This window comes from Salvelinus namaycush, unplaced genomic scaffold (genome assembly GCF_016432855.1).
Source record: "Salvelinus namaycush isolate Seneca unplaced genomic scaffold, SaNama_1.0 Scaffold98, whole genome shotgun sequence".
Classification (NCBI taxonomy): domain Eukaryota; kingdom Metazoa; phylum Chordata; class Actinopteri; order Salmoniformes; family Salmonidae; genus Salvelinus; species Salvelinus namaycush.
In genome coordinates, this window is record NW_024061730.1 from 153,818 (window position 1) to 171,552 (window position 17,735).

Sequence of the window (17,735 nt, forward strand, 5' to 3'; positions counted from 1 at the left end):
AAAGCACAGTTCGTCTCCAACAACAACCAGGATATCTCACCTTCATTTGACCAGGAAGTCTCTTAAGGTTTGAATGGTTTGTTTCCAACAACAACCAGGATATGGGTCCAGAACAGGATGGCCTTTCGTTGGCTTTAGTAAATATACATTAAGATTGAAAGTGTGCCAAGTTATTTTCTCCTCCTTTGTTTATCTGAATGTATTGTCTAGACTATAAGGGCCTGTACTATGGGTTACTATATATCCTATATATATATATATAATATTATCAAAACAGTTTAGATTCTATAAGCATCCTAAGGATGGGTTCTGTAAGATACAATCAGCTCTCCAATTGACTGTCCGACTCTGGTATTTTCCTGTACAAACACATCAAGTCAAAGGCCACGTATATTTCACACAGAACTACTATTAAAATCCTTTCTTGTCCACAGTGTCCAGTCTCCCAGTCTGCCACTACTAGGTAACACAGTGTCCAGTCTCCCAGTCTGCCACTACTAGGTAACACAGTGTCCAGTCTCCCAGTCTGCCACTACTAGGTAACACAGTGTCCTGTCTCCCAGTCTACTAGGTCACACAGTGTCCAGTCTCCCAGTCTGCCACTACTAGCTAACACAGTGTCCAGTCTGCCACTACTAGGTAACACAGTGTCCAGTGTCCCAGTCTGCCACTACTAGGTAACACAGTATCCAGTCTCCCAGTCTACCACTACTAGGTAACACAGTGTCCAGTCTCCCAGTCTGCCACTACTAGGTAACACAGTATCCAGTCTCCCAGTCTACCACTACTAGGTAACACAGTGTCCAGTGTCCCAGTCTGCCACTACTAGGTAACACAGTGTCCAGTCTCCCAGTCTGCCACTACTAGGTAACACAGTGTCCAGTCTCCCAGTCTGTCACTACTAGGTAACACAGTGTCCAGTCTCCCAGTCTGCCACTACTAGGTAACACAGTGTCCAGTCTCCCAGTCTGCCACTACTAGGTAACACAGTGTCCAGTCTCCCAGTCTGCCACTACTAGGTAACACAGTGTCCAGTCTCCCAGTCTGCCACTACTAGGTAACACAGTGTCCAGTCTCCCAGTCTACCACTACTAGGTAACACAGTGTCCAGTCTCCCAGTCTACTAGGTAACACAGTGTCCAGTCTCCCAGTCTACTAGGTAACACAGTGTCCAGTCTCCCAGTCTACTAGGTAACACAGTGTCCAGTCTCCCAGTCTACTAGGTAACACAGTGTCCAGTCTCCCAGTCTACCAGTCTACCACTACTAGGTAACAGTGTCCAGTCTCCCAGTCTACTAGGTAACACAGTGTCCAGTCTCCCAGTCGACCACTACTAGGTAACACAGTGTCCAGTCTCCCAGTCTACCAGGTAACACAGTGTCCATTCTCCCAATCTACTAGGTAACACAGTGTCCAGTCTCCCAGTCTACCAGTCTACCACTACTAGGTAACACAGTGTCCAGTCTACCACTACTAGGTAACACAGTGTCCATTCTCCCAGTCTCCCAGTCTACTAGGTAACACAATGTCCAGTCTCCCAGTCTACCAGTCTACCACTACTAGGTAACACAGTGTCCAGTCTCCCAGTCTACTAGGTAACACAGTGTCCAGTCTCCCAGTCTACCAGTCTACCACTACTAGGTAACACAGTGTCCAGTCTCCCAGTCTACTAGGTAACACAGTGTCCAGTCTCCCAGTCTACCACTACTAGGTAACACCGTGTCCAGTCTCCCAGTCTCCTAGGTAACAGTGTCCAGTCTCCCAGTCTCCTAGGTAACACAGTGTCCAGTCTCCCAGTCTACTAGGTAACACAGTGTCCAGTCTCCCAGTCTACTAGGTAACACAGTGTCCAGTCTACCAGTCTACCAGTCTACCACTACTAGGTAACACAGTGTCCAGTCTCCCAGTCTACTAGGTAACACAGTCTCCCAGTCTACCACTACTAGGTAACACAGTGTCCAGTCTCCCAGTCTACTAGATAACACAGTGTCCAGTCTCCCAGTCTACTAGGTAACACAGTGTCCAATCTCCCAGTCTACTAGATAACACAGTGTCCAGTCTCCCAGTCTCTATAGGTAACACAGAGGGACAATCTTTCCTCTCTTACACTCTAAACTCCCCTTCCCTCCGCCCCCTATTCACACACAGAACCTGCTACATACAGAAGTGCTGCTGCGTAGACAAAGGAGGTAATACCGTAGGGCTGATTCTCACTCTATTGTCACGATCTTTCAAGATCGAACCCAGAAGCAGACCAGGACAAGGAGCGTAGGAAGAAGGTGAGTATTTATTTACAGTGAAATGTGAAAAGGTAGATATATCCAGATGGCGTAGCGGGCAGCGGTGGTGAGTAGATGAGAGGAAATAGGTGAATCCAATGTAGTAGCAGAATCCTCTGTCAACCAGGCGGGAATGGAGTGAATGATCCAGGTGAGTAACTGAAGACAAAACAAACGGAGGTAAGTTCAAGGCAAGCAATACGTAAATGAAAACAACAAAACAAATTCTATCCAACTGGAGTCTGGTACTCAGGCACAACATACTGTTCATGGCTAACGATCCGGCAGGGAATGGAAGTCAGGTCAGAGCTTTTGAAGGGTAGAGATGATGATCAGGACAGGTGTGCAGATTACTGACGGGAAACAGGTGCGGGTGAAATCAATCTCCCAATGAGCTAATTCGCCCGGCAACCAGACAGGGTGCGTTCCAGGACACCTGAAACACACTCCAGGACAGACACACAGGCAAACCCAGACTCAGGAAGCGGGATTCGTGACAGTACCCCCCCTCCGACGAACGCCACCGGGCGGACTACCTGGAGCGCCAGGATGGAGGCGGTAGAAGTCACGAATCAGGTCGTCATCCAGAATCTGTCGCCGAGGAATCCAACTCCTCTCCTCTGGACCATATCCTTCCCAGTCCACTAGAAACTGGTACCCTCTACCCCGCCGTCTGGAGTCCATGATGCGGCGCACCGTGTAGACAGGACCACCTCCGATCATCCGAGGAGGAGGAGGACGAGGAGGAGGAGGCAACAGAGGACTGAGGTGAACCGGCTTGAGACAGGAGACATGAAAAGTGGGATGCACTCTAAGTGTTGCAGGCAACTTGAGTCGAACCACCACAGGATTTATGATTCTCTCCACTACAAACGGACCAATGAACTTAGGTGACAACTTCCTTGACTCCGTCCGTAGAGGAAGATCCCGTGTAGCCAACCAAACCTTATCTCCAACCGTATAAGCTGGGGCAGGAATACGGCGACGGTTCGCCTGTATCTGATACCGGTCAGAAACTCTAAGGAGAGCCTTCCTGGCCCGATGCCAGGTCCGGTGGCAACGACGAATATGGGTCTGGACAGAGGGAACCGAGAGATCCCTCTCCTGAGAAGGAAACAAAGGAGGTTGGTATCCGTAAAGGCATTGGAAGGGGGACATCCCAGTGGCAGATGAAGGAAGGGTATTATGGGCATACTCAACCCAGGGTAATTGAGATGACCAAGAGGTGGGATCAGAGGAGACAAGACAACGCAGCGTGGACTCCATCTTCTGGTTGGCTCTCTCCGCTTGACCATTAGATTGTGGGTGAAATCCAGAAGTGAGACTGACTGTCGCTCCAATGGCCAAACAGAAGGATTTCCAGACAGCAGAGGTAAACTGAGGACCACGGTCAGACACAATGTCACTGGGCAATCCGTGAACCCTGAAAACCTCCCTGACCAGGATCTCGGACGTCTCCGTAGCCGATGGAAGCTTGGAGAGAGGAACAAAATGAGCAAACTTGCTGAATCTGTCCACAATGGTCAGAATGACCGTGTTCCCAACAGAAGGGGGCAATCCCGTGACAAAATCCAGGGCCAGATGCGACCAAGGTCGCCGAGGAATAGGTAGGGGGTGAAGAAGCCCAGAGCTGGGCCGATTGGTACTCTTGTTCTGGGCACAAACAGGACATGCGGCAACAAACCTCCGGGTATCTTCTCCCATGGCAGGCCACCAAAAACGTCTGCGCAGTAGTGCCATAGTCCGAGCAACGCCAGGGTGACAAGCTATCTTGCTGGCGTGGGACCACTGAAGGACAGCAGAACGGACCGACTCGGGTACGAACAACCGACCGGGTGGACCGTTACCGGGGCCGGGCTGCGTCCGAAGGGCCGCCATCACATCCTCCTCTATCCTCCATGTAACGGCTCCCACGACAACATTCTGGGGAAGAATCGTCTCAGTCTTGACCCCACTGTCCTCCGTCTTAGAGAACATCCGGGACAGGGCGTCCGCCTTCCCGTTCTTAGACCCAGGTCGGAACGTCAGGGAAAAATTGAAACGTCCAAAAAACAAGGCCCACCTAGCCTGACGGGCGTTGAGACGTTTAGCCGATTGTACGTAAGCCAGATTCTTGTGGTCAGTCCAGACCACAAACGGTTGCTCCGCTCCCTCCAACCAGTGCCGCCACTCCTCCAAGGCAAGCTTCACAGCGAGAAGCTCCCGGTTACCCACATCGTAGTTTCTTTCAGCTGGAGAAAGACGACCAGAGTAGAAAGCGCAGGGATGGAGTTTACCGTCAGTGGAGCTACGCTGGGACAGGATGGCGCCCACACCCACATCAGAAGCATCCACTTCCACAACGAACTGACGGGAAGTGTCAGGTTGAGAGAGAATCGGGGCGTTGGTGAATCGGCTCTTCAAGTCCAGAAATGCTCGGTCTGCCTCAGGAGTCCAACAGAACTTTCTGGTGCAAGACGTCAGGGCAGTTAAAGGTGCAGCCACCCGGCTGTAGTCACGGATAAACCTCCGATAAAAATTCGCAAACCCCAGGAATCTCTGGAGCTGCAATCTTGTACCGGGCTGGACCCAATCCCGAACCGCCCGAACCTTCTCTTGGTCCATCTTGATCTCTCCCCTGGATATGATGTACCCGAGGAAGGACGTTGTATGGGCGTGAAAATCACACTTCTCCGCCTTCACGAACAGACGGTTCTCCAATAACCGCTGCAGGACCTGCTTGACATGCAGAACGTGGCTAGAAAGCTCCTTTGAGAAGATGAGGATATCATCCAGGTAAACGAACACAAAAATACCAATCATATCTCTCAAAACGTCATTCACCATACTTTGGAACACCGCCGGAGCGTTGGTCAGTCCAAACGGCATCACCTGGTACTCAAAATGTCCCATCGGAGTATTGAACCCAGTCAACCACTCGTCCCCCTCCTTGATCCGAACCAAATGATAAGCATTACGTAAATCAAGCTTCGTAAAAACAGTAGCACCCTGTAAGGAATCGAAAGCCGAGCTCATCAAGGGCAGGGGATACTTGTTCTTAACCGTAATCTCATTCAAACCCCGATAATCAATACACGGTCGAAGAGAACCATCCTTCTTGCTCACAAAAAAAAAATCCTGCTCCCAAAGGTGATGACGATGGCCGAATGAGACCTGTAGCTAGAGACTCCTTGATGTAGGTCTCCAAGGCCTCACGTTCCGGTCGAGAGATACTGTATAACCGTCCCTTGGGAAAGGCAGATCCAGGAAACAGATTAATCGCACAATCATAAGGTCGGTGGGGAGGAAGAGACAGAGCCTTCTGTTTACTGAATACCTCACCCAACTCGTGATATGTTTCTGGGACCAGGGACAAATCAGGAGGAGCAGAGTCACTGACCTGACTGGAAACAGCAGGAGAACAGGCAGTCCTAAGGCAGTTAGCATGACACTCAATGTTCCAACTAGTTACCTTCCCTGTCACCCAATCAAACGAGGGATTGTGTTCCTTCAGCCAGGGGTAACCAAGAACCAGAGGAACATGAGGCGAGGACAAAATGAAGAAAGAGATAAACTCTGAATGATTTCCCGACACCAACATCTTAACCGGTTCAGTCCTCATAGTGATCCGTGCCAGACTACTGCCGTTCAGAGTGGTTGCTTCAATGGCTTCCGGCAATTGCTCCTTGGAAAGCCCCAGCTGTTCCACCAAGTCGGCATCCATAAAGTTGCCATCGGCACCTGAATCGATAAAAGCGTTCAGGTCAAAACTCTGATCCTTATTCATAAGGGTCGCAGGAAAACGGGGTCTGACAAGATCCTTGAGAGATTGAAACTGGCTCGCTAAAATTCCTCCCAAATTTAGCGAGCCGGGCAGTTTAACGGGCGCTGTGGACAAGCGGAGTTGTAATGTCCCGATCTACCACAGTAGAAAGAGCTATTGGTCTCACGTCTACGTTGGCGCTCCTCCTTAGTTAGCCCGTGTCGCCCCACTTGCATTGGTTCAGAATCTGGTGGCAAGACTCCTCCACTAATCCCGTGTGGAGAATAACGATCAATACGTCCTGGTTCACCTCCTGAACCGAATGGTAACCGAGTTACAGATTGATTGGATAGACCCCACTGCTTCTCCCTCCTTCTCTCTCGGACTCTATTATCAACCCGAATAGATAAAGCGACCAAGCTGTCTAAGTCACTAGGCTCTGGATAAGAAATCAGCTCATCCTTAAGTTCATCTGACAACCCCTTGTAAAAAACCGCTTGTAGTGACTCCTCATTCCAACCACTCTCCACAGCCAATGTCCTGAACTCAATCATAAAATCTGCCACACTGCGATATCCTTGGCGAAGAGAGAACAAACGTTTAGCTGCGTCCTTACCTCGGACTGGATGATCAAAAAGCTTCCTCATCTCTCCCGTGAACTCCTGATATGAAGCCGTGCAGGTTCCCTGTCGTTCCCAAACGGCTGAAGCCCATTCCAGAGCTCTTCCACGCAACAGTTCAATAACCAAGGCTATCCTAGCCTTGTCAGTGGCGTAAGAATGGGGCTGTAGATCAAACACTAACCCACACTGCATAAGAAACGAACGGCATTTTCCCAAATCCCCTTCATATTTATCAGGCGTCGGTACCTTGGGTTCACGAAATGGAACCGCTTCAGACACGGCAGGTGAGATGGGTGAAACCGGTGGTGAATGAATCACCTGCAAACTGAGCTGATCCTGGACTTGTCTCAAGCTAGCAGATAAATTCTGGATCGAACTCGCTATCTCCTGTAGCGCCATATTGTGTTGTCCCAATTTCTTCTCCTGCAGGGTAATGGCATGGCAAACGGAGTCCAGGTCCGCTGGGTTCATTACTGGCCGGATCGTTCTGTCACGATCTTTCAAGATCGAACCCAGAAGCAGACCAGGACAAGGAGCGTAGGAAGAAGGTGAGTATTTATTTACAGTGAAATGTGAAAAGGTAGATATATCCAGATGGCGTAGCGGGCAGCGGTGGTGAGTAGATGAGAGGAAATAGGTGAATCCAATGTAGTAGCAGAATCCTCTGTCAACCAGGCGGGAATGGAGTGAATGATCCAGGTGAGTAACTGAAGACAAAACAAACGGAGGTAAGTTCAAGGCAAGCAATACGTAAATGAAAACAACAAAACAAATTCTATCCAACTGGAGTCTGGTACTCAGGCACAACATACTGTTCATGGCTAACGATCCGGCAGGGAATGGAAGTCAGGTCAGAGCTTTTGAAGGGTAGAGATGATGATCAGGACAGGTGTGCAGATTACTGACGGGAAACAGGTGCGGGTGAAATCAATCTCCCAATGAGCTAATTCGCCCGGCAACCAGACAGGGTGCGTTCCAGGACACCTGAAACACACTCCAGGACAGACACACAGGCAAACCCAGACTCAGGAAGCGGGATTCGTGACATCTATAGAGTTATCGGGATAACGTTTACATTTGCATAATATCTTTATACAGTTTCACCGTAGCGACCGGAATGTCACGATCCAAGAGACTTGGTTCGGTTTATTAGCTGAAAAGTATTCCTCATGTATTTAAATGTATTCCTAGTTATCTACCCTCCAATTACCTTGTACCCCTGCACATCGACTCGGTAATGGGCCACCGTGTATATAGCCAAATGATTGTTACTCATTATGTATTTATCAAGTAATGTTAGCCTATCAGAAATGAACTCTTAGCCCTCTAATACAAAATATAAAATACAGTAGGTCTACTTTACAACATTACAACAAACCAGGCTTCTTTTCTATCAATATCATGCAAATTATTAGGCCAGTAACCAGCAGGTAGCCTAGTGGTTAGAGCGTTGGGCCAGTGACCAGCAGGTAGCCTAGTGGTTAGAGCGTTGGACTAGTAACCAGCAGGTAGCCTAGTGGTTAGAGCGTTGGACTAGTAACCAGCAGGTAGCATAGTGGTTAGAGCATTGGGCCAGTAACCAGCAGGTAGCCTAGTGGTTAGAGTGTTGGACTAGTAACCAGCAGGTAGCCTAGTGGTTAGAGCGTTGGACTAGTAACCAGCAGGTAGCCTAGTGGTTAGAGCGTTGGCCTAGTAACCAGCAGGTAGCCTAGTGGTTAGAGCGTTGGACTAGTAACCAGCAGGTAGCCTAGTGGTTAGAGCGTTGGGCCAGTAACCAGCAGGTAGCCTAGTGGTTAGAGCTTTGGACTAGTAACCAGCAGGTAGCCTAGTGGTTAGAGCGTTGGACTAGTAACCAGCAGGTAGCCTAGTGGTTAGAGCGTTGGGCCAGTAACCAGCAGGTAGCTTAGTGGTTAGAGCGTTGGGCCAGTAACCAGCAGGTAGACTAGTGGTTAGAGCGTTGGGCCAGTAACCAGCAGGTAGCCTAGTGGTTAGAGCGTTGGGCCAGTAACCAGCAGGTAGCCTAGTGGTTAGAGCGTTGGGTCAGTAACCAGCAGGTAGCCTAGTGGTTAGAGCGTTGGGCCAGTAACCAGCAGGTAGCCTAGTGGTTAGAGTGTTGGGCCCGTAACCAGCAGATAGCATAGTGGTTAGAGCATTGGGCCAGTAACCAGCAGGTAGCCTAGTGGTTAGAGCGTTGTGTCAGTAACCAGCAGGTAGCCTAGTGGTTAGAGCGTTGGGCCAGTAACCAGCAGGTAGCCTAGTGGTTAGAGTGTTGGGCCAGTAACCAGCAGGTAGCCTAGTGGTTAGAGCGTTGGGCCAGTAACCAGCAGGTAGCCTAGTGGTTAGAGCATTGGGCCAGTAACCAGCAGGTAGCCTAGTGGTTAGAGCGTTGGGCCAGTAACCAGCAGGTAGCCTAGTGGTTAGAGCGTTGGGCCAGTAACCAGCAGGTAGCCTAGTGGTTAGAGCATTGGGCCAGTAACCAGCAGGTAGCCTAGTGGTTAGAGCGTTGGACTAGTAACCAGCAGGTAGCCTAGTGGTTAGAGCATTGGGCCAGTAACCAGCAGGTAGCCTAGTGGTTAGAGCATTGGGCCAGTAACCAGCAGGTAGCCTAGTGGTTAGAGTGTTGGGCCAGTAACCAGCAGGTAGCCTAGTGGTTAGAGCGTTGGGCCAGTAACCAGCAGGTAGCCTAGTGGTTAGAGCATTGGGCCAGTAACCAGCAGGTAGCCTAGTGGTTAGAGCGTTGGACTAGTAACTGAAAGGTTGCTAGATTCCCCGAGCTGACAAGGTACTAATCTGTCGTTCTGCCCCTGAACAAGGCAGTTAACCCACTGTTCCCCGGTTTGGCAGTCATTTTAAATCATTTGTTCTTAACTGACTTGCCTAGTTAAATAAATAATAATTGTGACTGTAATGGTGGGTATAATTCCCTGGGGATTTGAGATGTTGACCTGTTTTATATGGAAGCTCTTTCCTGCCACCTAAAAAATAAAATACATATAGATCATACATATTCTGTCCTGTTTCTTCATGTGTAGCGTCGTGTGGTGATTTAAATATATCCACGATGAGGGAAATCAGCACGCCAATGTGTGGCCAGCACTTTGGATTTGTTTTTAATAAAAAAATATTGACACCAAAGCGTTGAAAAGAAAGACAAAGTGATGTTGTGTTTGTTTCCATGGAGAGGAGAGGGAAGTCAGTAGGGCTGATTCACCTCATGTGTTGGTTGGCAGGATGTTTTGGTTTCGTCCTCCCTAGGAGCCAGGAGTTTATCCAGGAGTTTATCCGGGAGTTTAGCCAGGAGTTTAGCCAGGAGTTTAGCCAGGAGTTTATCCGGGAGTTTATCCAGGAGTTTATCCAGGAGTTTAGCCGGGAGTTTAGCCGGGAGTTTAGCCAGGAGTTTATCCAGGAGTTTAGCCAGGAGTTTAGCCAGGAGTTTAGCCAGGAGTTTATCCAGGAGTTTAGCCAGGAGTTTATCCGGGAGTTTATCCGGGAGTTTATCCGGGAGTTTATCCGGGAGTTTATCCGGGAGTTTATCCAGGAGTTTATCCAGGAGTTTATCCGGGAGTTTATCCAGGAGTTTATCCAGGAGTTTAGCCAGGAGTTTATCCAGGAGTTTATCCAGGAGTTTATCCAAAAATGTATCCAGGAGTAAAACAATATGACCTGGTTAGAAACAATCTGGTCCCATCAGCTGATTTATTACTATGTCGTACCCAGAGTTTTCCCTGGTTAGGTTAGCCTGCCAGAATAGGGAAAACTCTGGGCCCCAGGAAAACAGGCTGTTACTGTAATTTCAGAATGTACAGTAAAAGGCTGTTACTGTAATTTCAGAATGTACAGTAAAAGGCTGTTACTGTAATTTCAGAATGTACAGTAAAAGGCTGTTACTGCAATTTCAGAATGTACAGTAACAGGCTGTTACTGTAATTTCAGAATGTACAGTAACATGCTGTTACTGCAATTTCAGAATGTACAGTAACATGCTGTTACTGCAATTTCAGAATGTACAGTAACAGGCTGTTACTGCAATTTCAGAATGTACAGTAACAGGCTGTTACTGTAATTTCAGAATGTACAGTAACAGTCTGTTACTGTAATTTCAGAATGTACAGTAACAGTCTATTACTGTAATTTCAGAATGTACAGTAACAGGCTGTTACTGCAATTTCAGAATGTACAGTAACAGGCTGTTACTGTAATTTCAGAATGTACAGTAACAGTCTGTTACTGTAATTTCAGAATGTACAGTAACAGGCTGTTACTGTAATTTCAGAATGTACAGTAACAGGCTGTTACTTGCAATTCCACAATTCCAGAATTTCAACTGTTTCAAAAAGCATTGCCCTGCTGTTACAATTTTGACTGAAACGAGTGTTGAGCGGAACAAGACAATTCTGTTTCCAATGCCGTGCTCGGCGCGAGGAGAAACTGTCTGTTGAGTGTGTGGTGCTCGAACCTCCGGAGGTAGCTCTCCAGACGTTTACACGACAGTATTGTCTCTGAAGAACCTCTAGAAAACGTCCCTTTGCTATCGTCAATAGTCTGACCCCCCCCCCCCCCTGCCCAACTCCCTCCCTCTCTCCCAGTCCTCCAAGACACAGGCCAGTTGGGGGACGTACATTTTAAGCCCTTAGGAGCTTTATTAATAAAGAGCATTAGAGACGGAAAAGTACCAGGGTTGAGTCCAAAATGGCACCCTGTTCCCTATATAGTGCACTATTTTTGAGGGATTCCCTATGGGCCCGGGTCAAATGTAGTGCACTATATAGGGAATAGGCTACCATTTAGGACACCCTCCTCCATCTCCAGAAGGAACGAATCAGCGTAGTTTTTACCCAGCAACAGGCAGCAGTAGCCAGGCTTTAGCGGAGTAGGGTCTGCGTCCCAAACGGCACCTTTTGACCTGGGACCATAGAGCTATGTTCAAAAGTAGTGCACTATGTAGGGAATAGGGTGCCGTTTGGGATGCAGTTAGATGTCTGACTGCCAAATCCACATTTTCACTCGCTCTGAATAGTGTGTGTCGTCCATCTCCTCCCATCCCCTCCCATCTGTCTCTCCCAGCTCTATCTCTAACTCTCGATCCCAGCTCTCTCTCTCTCTTTCTCTCCCAGCTCTCTCTCTCTCTCTCTCTCTCTCTCTCTCTCTCTCTCTCTCCCAGCTCTCTCTCTCTCTCTCTCTCTCTCTCTCTCTCCCAGCTCTCTCTCTCTCTCTCTCTCTCTCTCTCTCTCTCTCTCTCTCTCTCTCTCTCTCTCTCTCTCTCTCTCTCTCTCTTTCTTTCTTCTCTGGTCTTTCTGTCTCTCTCTTTCTCTCTCTCTTCCTGTCCCTCCCCCTGTAGACACCATGCCAGGTTACAGATCCAGAAAGTCCAACGTTCAGTCAGTCGGTCAGTCAGTCATTCAGTCAGTCAGTCAGTCAGAAGGTCAGTGTGTCCGTCCCTTCACTCTGTTGGCAGGCCACATGACAGCCCTGGTCAGGGCCAGATTGAGACTCACTGTGAGTTCTGGCTGTAGAGAGCGGTGGTGAGGATGGGTGGTGGGCTATGTGTGTGTAGCCCCTCTCCTCTCCATGGAAACAAACCCGACCCTGGTGTATTACAATCCCTAGTGTTATCCACCCTGACTCCCCTCTCCTCTCCATGGAAACAAACCCAACCCTGGTGTATTACAATCTCTAGTGTTATCCACCCTGACTCCCCTCTCCTCTCCATGGAAACAAACCCAACCCTGGTGTATTACAATCCCTAGTGTTATCCACCCTGACTCCTCTCTCCTCTCCATGGAAACAAACCCAACCCTGGTGTATTACAATCCCTAGTGTTATCCACCCTGACTCCTCTCTCCTCTCCATGGAAACAAACCCAACCCTGGTGTATTACAATCCCTAGTGTTATCCACCCTGACTCCTCTCTCCTCTCCATGGAAAAAAACCCAACCCTGGTGTATTACAATCCCTAGTGTTATCCACCCTGACTCCTCTCTCCTCTCCATGGAAACAAACCCAACCCTGGTGTATTACAATCCCTAGTGTTATCCACCCTGACTCCCCTCTCCTCTCCATGGAAACAAACCCAACCCTGGTGTATTACAATCCCTAGTGTTATCCACCCTGACTCTCCTCTCTCCTCTCCATGGAAACAAACCCAACCCTGGTGTATTACAATCCCTAGTGTTATCCACCCTGACTCCTCTCTCCTCTCCATGGAAACAAACCCAACCCTGGTGTATTACAATCCCTAGTGTTATCCACCCTGACTCCCCTCTCCTCTCCATGGAAACAAACCCGACCCTGTTCTGTTACAATCCCTAGTGTTATCCACCCTGACTCCTCTCTCTTCTCCATGGAAACAAACCCAACCCTGGTGTATTACAATCCCTAGTGTTATCCACCCTGACTCCCCTCTCCATGGAAACAAACCCAACCCTGTTGTATTACAATCCCTAGTGTTATCCACCCTGACTCCTCTCTCCTCTCCATGGAAACAAACCCAACCCTGGTGTATCACAATCCCTAGTGTTATCCACCCTGACTCCTCTCTCCTCTCCATGGAAACAAACCCAACCCTGGTGTATTACAATCCCTAGTGGTATCCACCCTGACTCTACTCAGTCAAAGTCAAACACAGGCTACGATGACGATCCTTCAGTGACATAACCTTGAGAGGAAGAATTTCACTGCTATATATATATATATATGTATGTCCTCTGTTGTTACTAGGTTTAGACCATGGACCAGGATCCACTACTCTGTTGTTACTAGGTCTCTAGACCATGGACCAGGATCCACTACTCTGTTGTTACTAGGTTTAGACCATGGACCAGGATCCACTACTCTGTTGTTACTAGGTTTAGACCGTGGACCAGGATCCACTACTCTGTTGTTACTAGGTTTAGACCATGGACCAGGATCCACTACTCTGTTGTTACTAGGTCTAGACCATGGACCAGGATCCACTACTCTGTTGTTAGTAGGTCTAGACCATGGACCAGGATCCACTACTCTGTTGTTACTAGGTTTAGACCATGGACCAGGATCCACTACTCTGTTGTTACTAGGTTTAGACCGTGGACCAGGATCCACTACTCTGTTGTTACTAGGTCTAGACCATGGACCAGGAACCACTACTCTGTTGTTACTAGGTTTAGACCATGGACCAGGATCCACTACTCTGTTGTTACTAGGTTTAGACCATGGACCAGGATCCACTACTCTGTTGTTACTAGGTTTAGACCATGGACCAGGATCCACTACTCTGTTGTTACTAGGTTTAGACCATGGACCAGGATCCAATACTCTGTTGTTACTAGGTTTAGACCGTGGACCAGGATCCACTACTCTGTTGTTACTAGGTCTCTAGACCATGGACCAGGATCCACTACTCTGTTGTTACTAGATCTCTAGACCGTGGACCAGGATCCACTACTCTGTTGTTACTAGGTTTAGACCATGGACCAGGATCCACTACTCTGTTGTTACTAGGTTTAGACCGTGGACCAGGATCCACTACTCTGTTGTTACTAGGTCTAGACCATGGACCAGGATCCACTACTCTGTTGTTAGTAGGTTTAGACCATGGACCAGGATCCACTACTCTGTTGTTACTAGGTCTCTAGACCATGGACCAGGATCCACTACTCTGTTGTTACTAGGTTTAGACCATGGACCAGGATCCACTACTCTGTTGTTACTAGATCTCTAGACCGTGGACCAGGATGCACTACTCTGTTGTTACTAGGTCTAGACCATGGACCAGGATCCACTACTCTGTTGTTAGTAGGTTTAGACCATGGACCAGGATCCACTACTCTGTTGTTACTAGGTCTCTAGACCATGGACCAGGATCCACTACTCTGTTGTTACTAGGTTTAGACCATGGACCAGGATCCACTACTCTGTTGTTACTAGATCTCTAGACCGTGGACCAGGATGCACTACTCTGTTGTTACTAGGTCTAGACCATGGACCAGGATCCACTACTCTGTTGTTACTAGGTTTAGACCATGGACCAGGATCCACTACTCTGTTGTTACTAGGTCTAGACCATGGACCAGGATCCACTACTCTGTTGTTAGTAGGTCTCTAGACCATGGACCAGGATCCACTACTCTGTTGTTAGTAGGTCTCTAGACCATGGACCAGGATCCACTACTCTGTTGTTACTAGGTTTAGACCATGGACCAGGATCCACTACTCTGTTGTTACTAGGTCTCTAGACCATGGACCAGGATCCACTACTCTGTTGTTACTAGGTTTAGACCATGGACCAGGATCCACTACTCTGTTGTTACTAGGTTTAGACCGTGGACCAGGATCCACTACTCTGTTGTTACTAGGTTTAGACCATGGACCAGGATCCACTACTCTGTTGTTACTAGGTTTAGACCATGGACCAGGATCCACTACTCTGTTGTTACTAGGTTTAAACCATGGACCAGGATTCACTACTCTGTTGTTACTAGGTTTAGACCGTGGACCAGGATCCACTACTCTGTTGTTACTAGGTTTAGACCATGGACCAGGATCCACTACTCTGTTGTTACTAGGTTTAGACTGTGGACCAGGATCCACTACTCTGTTGTTACTAGGTTTAGACCATGGACCAGGATCCACTACTCTGTTGTTACTAGGTCTAGACCATGGACCAGGATCCACTACTCTGTTGTTACTAGGTTTAGACCGTGGACCAGGATCCACTACTCTGTTGTTACTAGGTTTAGACCATGGACCAGGATCCACTACTCTGTTGTTACTAGGTCTAGACCATGGACCAGGATCCACTACTCTGTTGTTACTAGGTTTAGACCATGGACCAGGATCCACTACTCTGTTGTTACTAGGTCTAGACCATGGACCAGGATCCACTACTCTGTTGTTACTAGGTCTAGACCATGGACCAGGATCCACTACTCTGTTGTTACTAGGTTTAGACCATGGACCAGGATCCACTACTCTGTTGTTACTAGGTTTAGACCGTGGACCAGGATCCACTACTCTGTTGTTACTAGGTCTAGACCATGGACCAGGATCCACTACTCTGTTGTTACTAGGTTTAGACCATGGACCAGGATCCACTACTCTGTTGTTACTAGGTTTAGACCGTGGACCAGGATGCACTACTCTGTTGTTACTAGGTTTAGACCATGGACCAGGATCCACTACTCTGTTGTTACTAGGTTTAGACCATGGACCAGGATCCACTACTCTGTTGTTACTAGGTTTAGACCATGGACCAGGATCCACTACTCTGTTGTTACTAGGTTTAGACCATGGACCAGGATCCACTACTCTGTTGTTACTAGGTTTAGACCGTGGACCAGGATGCACTACTCTGTTGTTACTAGGTTTAGACCATGGACCAGGATACACTACTCTGTTGTTACTAGGTTTAGACCGTGGACCAGGATGCACTACTCTGTTGTTACTAGGTTTAGACCATGGACCAGGATCCACTACTCTGTTGTTACTAGGTTTAGATCATGGACCAGGATCCACTACTCTGTTGTTACTAGGTTTAGACCATGGACCAGGATCCACTACTCTGTTGTTACTAGGTTTAGACCATGGACCAGGATGCACTACTCTGTTGTTACTAGGTTTAGACCGTGGACCAGGATGCACTACTCTGTTGTTACTAGGTTTAGACCATGGACCAGGATCCACTACTCTGTTGTTACTAGATCTCTAGACCATGGACCAGGATCCACTACTCTGTTGTTACTAGGTCTAGACCATGGACCAGGATCCACTACTCTGTTGTTACTAGGTTTAGACCATGGACCAGGATCCACTACTCTGTTGTTACTAGGTCTAGACCATGGACCAGGATCCACTACTCTGTTGTTACTAGGTTTAGACCATGGACCAGGATCCACTACTCTGTTGTTACTAGGTCTAGACCATGGACCAGGATCCACTACTCTGTTGTTACTAGGTTTAGACCATGGACCAGGATCCACTACTCTGTTGTTACTAGGTTTAGACCATGGACCAGGATCCACTACTCTGTTGTTACTAGGTCTAGACCATGGACCAGGATCCACTACTCTGTTGTTACTAGGTTTAGACCATGGACCAGGATCCACTACTCTGTTGTTACTAGGTTTAGACCGTGGACCAGGATACACTACTCTGTTGTTACTAGGTTTAGACCGTGGACCAGGATCCACTACTCTGTTGTTACTAGGTCTAGACCATGGACCAGGATCCACTACTCTGTTGTTACTAGGTCTCTAGACCATGGACCAGGATCCACTACTCTGTTGTTACTAGGTCTAGACCATGGACCAGGATCCACTACTCTGTTGTTACTAGGTCTCTAGACCATGGACCAGGATCCACTACTCTGTTGTTACTAGGTCTAGACCGTGGACCAGGATCCACTACTCTGTTGTTACTAGGTCTCTAGACCATGGACCAGGATCCACTACTCTGTTGTTACTAGGTCTAGACCGTGGACCAGGATCCACTACTCTGTTGTTACTAGGTTTAGACCGTGGACCAGGATGCACTACTCTGTTGTTACTAGGTTTAGACCATGGACCAGGATCCACTACTCTGTGGTTACTAGGTTTAGACCGTGGACCAGGATCCACTACTCTGTTGTTACTAGGTTTAGACCATGGACCAGGATCCACTACTCTGTTGTTACTAGGTCTAGACCATGGACCAGGATCCACTACTCTGTTGTTACTAGGTTTAGACCGTGGACCAGGATCCACTACTCTGTTGTTACTAGGTTTAGACCATGGACCAGGATACACTACTCTGTTGTTACTAGGTTTAGACCGTGGACCAGGATCCACTACTCTGTTGTTACTAGGTTTAGACCATGGACCAGGATCCACTACTCTGTTGTTACTAGGTTTAGACCATGGACCAGGATCCACTACTCTGTTGTTACTAGGTTTAGACCGTGGACCAGGATCCACTACTCTGTTGTTACTAGGTTTAGACCATGGACCAGGATCCACTACTCTGTTGTTACTAGATCTGAGACGGCCCCATACCGGGTGACCAGCTGACCATCCATTCTGAGACTGTACAACAATGTGACCAGACAGTAAAGCAGAGCTCCATCACATGTAATAAGGT

The 17,735-nt window shown here is 48.2% G+C and overlaps 1 protein-coding gene across 1 annotated transcript in view; it reads left to right on the forward strand.

Annotated features, from left to right (window-relative positions):
- klf13 (Kruppel-like factor 13) overlaps window positions 1-17,735 on the forward strand; it is a 68,875-nt gene that overhangs the window by 21,896 nt on the left and 29,244 nt on the right. The gene's annotated exons all lie outside the window — the stretch shown is intronic.